Here is a 6,533-nt window from a genome sequence, read left to right as displayed (position 1 = left end):
CGATTTCCTGTAAAAAGTCATGTTTTTCGTTTGTTTATTGTCACGTCTTCACTCAGGGCTTGTGGTGTGCAAGAATTCTCTTCGCGAATTAATTATCTAACTTTAGGTCTCTCGCTGTACATATACAGACTATAATATGCCACCTAAAGATTCTGGCGTCATGGCCACCAATTACGCCGCGTTCTGTTGTGAATTACGCTAAAGCACCCGTGGCCTATAATTCTTTGGGTGGGCGATATTCCGACTTACATTATTGTGTTATTCGCGCTCGCATCCGATAAGTGTTGACACGAGAGTCCGTTTGCTATAGATAACGTACTTTGCTTGTGTGGGAAAACGCCTTATTACTTTTTTTCGCTTCGTGCTGATTCCAGCCTTGTCCACATAATTCTATTTGATTCCGCGTGATAATCATCCCGTGCCGATCCCCTCGAAGAATATCAGCAGTTTGATTTTTTGTTCGTTTCGTTTTTGTTATTGCCTTCCCACAAGTGCCGACTGGGGTGTGAATTTTGTGATGTTTAATTACCAACGCATGTTAAATTCCTATTAAAAATCGCCTTCCAGCAGGTCCGCATTGTTAAGATTTAAACCTCTTCATCGTGGCGAAATCGGCCTAAAATTCAAACCTTCCTGTGAAAACCTCAATCTCTTCATAACGAAGCCTCAACAGGCCACCTCATTTTGTATGGTTTCTGTTTGCAAAAAAACTCTTTCTACCGACCACAGGCGCTTTTAAGCTGCGTTCCATCGATCCATATTCGAAATTTGACCAAACCGTAAACAGCGTCGCAGTGCTCGACGCAATTGCAAGTTTTCTATGCCATGCATTGTCACCTCAGAGAAAACGCCTACAAGTGTCTTCAATAGTCGCAAATACCCAGCCTGTGTGTCCGACCAGCTCAGGTTTACTGATCGTCCTCGTAACGCCTATTATTTCATTTGTTCGTATATTTTTGTGTTATATCCTCCCTGTGTGTTTGCGCGTAACCAATCAGCCGCCTGCTTCTGCGCTAGCGCTTGACTAATTTATCGCTCCCGCCCACAATACCTCAACTATATTATTAATTTTGTTATTCCGTTCTGGCTCTGCGGCCGAGCGCGGCGAGCCACATCTTATATTGGCGCCTCGAAATCCTTTTTTGCCACGCTACCTCAAGACGGGCCGCGAGTCTTTTGTTGTTTTGTGTGTTATTTTTCACTTGCTATTTTCTACAGCTTCGAATCAGTTAAACCAAACAGCACGTTTCCGTTGTGGCCGCCAAGATTCCCTGTCCTTGTAGTCCCCGAAATCATTGTTTATGTGTACCCAGAAGAAATCCCGGTTTATCGTGTATATGTGCGTGTGTTGCTTGTTTCTGTGTGTGTGCGCCGAAGGCTCATATTTGTTAAGTTACAGTTAGTCGTTTTGTTCACCCGATATTGGCGGCCGACACAAAAACCGATACCAAACCGGCCGTGCTGACCCGTTACGTGTCGCGTTTGTTTGCGTCAGTTTGGAGTTTGCGAAAAAAGCACGCGCACACGTGACTGACCTTGTGTTTTATGAGCTACAAGAAACAGCAAATTACAATATACAGTACAGCATGAGGATCATTTTGCCAATTGCCACAGACATATAACCAGCAATTTAGTGTAACCTGACAGAATCAACCACTAGCACTTCAACTTCAAGTGAAACAGATTCTACAAAATAAACTTTGTTATTCGAACGATGGGTCCTTTAGATACAAAAGGACAACGTCAGTAGCAATGCAAACATTTGAAGGGAATATAATGGATTATAATAGCCCAGAAATTTAGCGACATGCTTCATTATTTAGACCAGTGGTTCCCAAACTTTTCCAAAAATTTTGCCTGGTGGACCCTTTGCAATTATTTTGTTATGTCGCGGCCCTATAAAAAACAAAAAATGCAAAAACCACACCAACGAAAGAAAAACAAAAAACTACCAAATACGGTAGACGTTTAATGAGATGGGTGCACTTGTTTTGCTGCAATTAACTCATCAATGTTTGGTTTTGGTTTAGGATAGCGCAACTCTCATGTCGTGTACTACATCCAGCCGGTTTCGGTATTTCGCAAAAACCTAATATGTTTAAACACTTTTTATTACTTTTTTCTAGTATAGCATATAACAGTACAGATATAATGTTGAAAACATTCGCTAAATAAAGACTAATATAAAGCAAGCATAGCAGCCGAGAAACTTTGCGTACCCTCTGAAACTAAAGCAGGGGTGTGCAAAAGGCGGCCCGCCTAACTATTTAGTGTGGCCCTCACCGCAACACAGTGATTCAGAGAAAAATGCAATTGTTCTGAGAATTCAGCAACATTTTTCACTAGTTTTTGGTAAATCTCCATAGTTACTACTTACTATACTATACATAACTAGTATGAGCTAAGCCAGCATTTTTCAACCAGTTTGCAAGTACTAAACCGAATGTGACGTAATAATTACATTTGTCAAGAATTTCAAATTTATCGTACACATGAATAAAATTGTATGGCCCTCGCTTGATGTCCGAAATTGGTTATAGGGCCCACCGGCGAAAAATGCTGTACACTCCTGCTTTAAAGATTAATCCTCCTTGCGGACCCTCTGAAACTGCTGTACGGACCCCAGTTGGTCCGCGGACCCCAGTTGGTCCGCGGACCCCAGTTTGGGAACCGCTAATTTAGACGTTTCGGCTCACGTTTCATTCGTGATAAACATCTATACAGATCCGCATCAGAGTATGGTGTTCTGATTCTGATGAGAATTATAATGAAAACACCCTCAAAGCAAATATATTCCAACGCAAGTTCAACATAGGAGCATGGCACAGACATTAAAAGTTTTCCACCTTCATTTTGGAACTAGAGTTGTCTGAGAACATTCCATGGGTTAAGAACTGAACAGATCAGTATGATGTAAATTGTTGATCGACTGAACATGGTACTTCCACCGCCTGCAAAATATGAATTTCTCGTTGTGCGTAACAAGTAGTTTTCTAATGAAGCAAAATGTAAGTGTGCGGGGTGTGCGTTTGAAAATGGCTTAACTTCATTTGGATTAAAAACTATGTTGAATGCATTCTGTCGAGGTCCACATTTAAAACTCAACAGACCAGAAGCGGACCGCGGCCGCTGGTGAAAGGGTCCTGCTATATTATATAATGTGTATCAACTTTAAGTTAGATTTTCGTGTGACAATCGGTGAATTATCATCCTTTTACGCCTGGACGTTGGTACCCTACGGCCTACACACCGAAATCTCTTGCGAATGTACCATCGTGTCGTTTCCAGCCTGGCCTAAAGTTCTCCTGTAATTATTTGTTACCAGTTAAGAGATCAATCCAGTAAGCAAAGAGGTCGAGTCAAACATTGTGTTGCATATATGCTCAAAAAATGTTCTTTAGCAAAAAAATGCACGAAGGTAATGCATGTCTAATTGATGCATGAATGTCTGTTCAGAGATAAAAGTTATTCTATAACAAAGCATGTTCTTACTCGGACACTTCGCAGCAGAAATGCACGTGGAATTGACGGCGCTTGCTTCAACCATACCACCAGGACAGGCGCATCTTTTCACACAAACTTCGATGCATGTTGGGTTTAAATTGTCGCAGTTCGCTGGGCAAGAAGATCCACAGTTTGTTGGCACTTTGGGCGCCTCACATTGATCACCTGTCAACATTAAAGTATAAATTATCGCAACATATCTTATCCACAGTTTGTTAGACCGAACGTCATTGTTTTATGAAATGTGGGAAGACATTTTTCGGAGTGCATATCTTAGGCAATGTCCTGAAGCGAAAGCAAAAAATTCAATCCATGCTTTGATTATATTATTATTTTACAAAATAGCCTGCCAGTTATAAGTAATAAATTCAGCATGGAAAAAAAGGACTAAAATATCACAGTACACCAAACCTATGAGAGACGTTGTACCAAATCAAGTCAGTCCCCAAGCATTCCTACATGGCAAGGCATAAGCTGAAAGAACCCTCAACGATTTAGCGTTTCATATCAGTAACCTTGGTTAAGCTAACTTCACACAAGTAATGGGTGTACATGCATGTTTAATGTGTACTTAACGTGTCCTGATCGTGTAGAATCAGAATCAGTTTGCCGTTAGCTCTTTACTGAGACCCATATATGAGTGTGCTGATATTACTGGTCCCTATAAACGCGACAGATTTTTTGCAGAAACCAATGTTTAGGAGTTGGCAAAACCATGTTTACGAACTGTAAGTCTCAACAAACAGGAGTGCCACAAATCACGCTAAACTGTCTGTACTGTCCGCAGAAAACTTATCGACGCATTGCTTTCATGCTGTTTGCTGGGTTAGAGCGTTTGTAATTTCTTTATAAAATACATTTTCAACAATAACAACTAAAGAACATAATATTTACTTTGTACGCGCGCTATTTTCGTACCTGGACATTCTGTAGCAGGAATGCACGTGGAATTTGTTGCGCTTGCTTCAACCATGCCACTAGGACATACGCATTAATTCTATTTGAGACTACATTAAGTATGAGAAAACTTCGAAGACGTTCTTTTCGGGAGTTTAACGTTTAAAAAAAGAAGGAAGACTGTTCTATCTGGGACAGTGTATGATGCTTATAAAACTATTTGGCAGAAGCGTGTTTCTGCAATCCAACATGCCGTCCTGTCTTTCCGTTTTGCGCCACCCATTGGAAACTTAACATGGACTGTTAACTGCATCTCGATAGATTGCGCGTATTGTTTTCTCACAGGTGCCGTCTTTGTGTTGATAGTCCACATTTTAACACTGTACGCTAGGTCTGTAAAGGGCTTCAGTAAGATTCTAGCAGCTGCCTGCCAAAGTTCGAATCACAAACACCGATGACTGTTGCCTGTAATGGATATGTCAGCTGGTGAAGGAACAATGTTAGTGTGCCGTTATTGTGACTTTTATGTAAGTGGAGCCTATAGGCTACTCTTATCGATGGTCCGCATAGGTAGAGCTACTAACACCATAACTCACACGACACCCAAAGTCGATTAGGGGGCGTAAAGAGCTGATTTTTTTATTTAGCGGCTATAAATGGGTTGGGTTGGGAAATAAGTTTTTAAATTTTTTACATTAGTAACTAATTTTTTGGGTTAGTTTTATTGAATTTTAAGTGCTAATACCTTACCCCGACCCTAATAGCCCTATAACCGTAAGCATTTTTGGAGATATAACCAAATCGACTTTGGGTGTCGTGTGCGTTATGGTGTTAGTAGCTCTACCGTCCGCATAAATCTAGGGTGTTAACTAAACACATAGTGAAAAATATTTCCGCGTTACAATTGTTAAAAATCGTTGTACAGAATACGTATGCAACTAAAAAAACGTTCTTACTTTCACAATTTGCAGCAAGAATGCATGTCGAATTGGTTGCGCTTGCTTCAATCATACGATGAGGACAGGCACATCTTTCCACACAAACTGCGATGCATATTGGGTTCAAATTGTAGCAGTTCGTTGAGCAAGCAGATCCACAACTCGTAAATGCTTTGGGCGGTTCACAATTATATCCTGCCAAGATTTAATAGCAGATAAACAGAAGGAAATCATAACTGGAAAGTTGAAATTTAGATTTGAAGGTGATGGAACGCAAAAAAAACATTTGTGAGCTTCAATTTAAGTACAGCTTGTTTTGATTGTATGCAACAACATGCCCCTTTTGGGCAATAAAATCTTTAATCAAATACGTACGTGTAGCCAAAGTCAAGTACACATTCATTAGCAATAATCCTGTAAGCTTCATCCAGTTTGGTGTCATTGTTGCCGGATTGCTGGCATTGCTATTGTGAAAAAAATCTGTTCTGTAACTTCTCTCTTAAAGTCTAAACTGTTTTCAAGAATGAAGTCTAAACTGTTTCTTCGGTACAGCTGTACCTTTTATAATATTTTATGAGTAAAGCCTACATCGGGGCATTGGACGTCTGAATGAGAAAAAACAGGGGAGGGCAAAACTATCCTTATATCGCCGTTCGAGAAACGGACTCGTTTTTGCCAATTTGCGGTCCATATCCGGACTTTGGAGGCTTTGCATGTGAACCTCGTCGGTATTATGGTTACGACTACATACACTGTATATTGTGTGTTAATTGCTTGATCATAGCTACGTAGCGGCAGTATTTAAACTCACGTCCGCATAGCGATTTCTCGGGCGAGTGCGATAAGCCTGAAGTCTTTTTCAAAATTACGTAAGGACACGTTGTGCAACTGTGACGAAAAAATAGTCATTTTTTTCACTTCACAATTAAAAAAGGGTTCATTGTTTGGGCACAATTTTTTCTGTGATGTAAAAATACATACGTAAAGACTATGTTTCATCTTGGGCTGCGATTCGTCCTGTGAATATGACAAAAATTGGCTAGACTAAAGACATGTTACGTTTGCATTACTAACCATGTTAAATTTTACGCTTTGTATCTATTCTGGACCTTTGAAAAAACTGTTTGAGTAGACCTGGTGCCTCAAAGTATATATAAAACACAAGTTGTCCGACCCATTGATACGCGATAGTGC

Source organism: Phallusia mammillata, chromosome 5 (assembly GCF_965637545.1).
Source record: "Phallusia mammillata chromosome 5, kaPhaMamm4.hap1.1, whole genome shotgun sequence".
NCBI classification, from domain to species: Eukaryota; Metazoa; Chordata; class Ascidiacea; order Phlebobranchia; family Ascidiidae; genus Phallusia; species Phallusia mammillata.
This window is presented reverse-complemented; position numbering follows the sequence as displayed.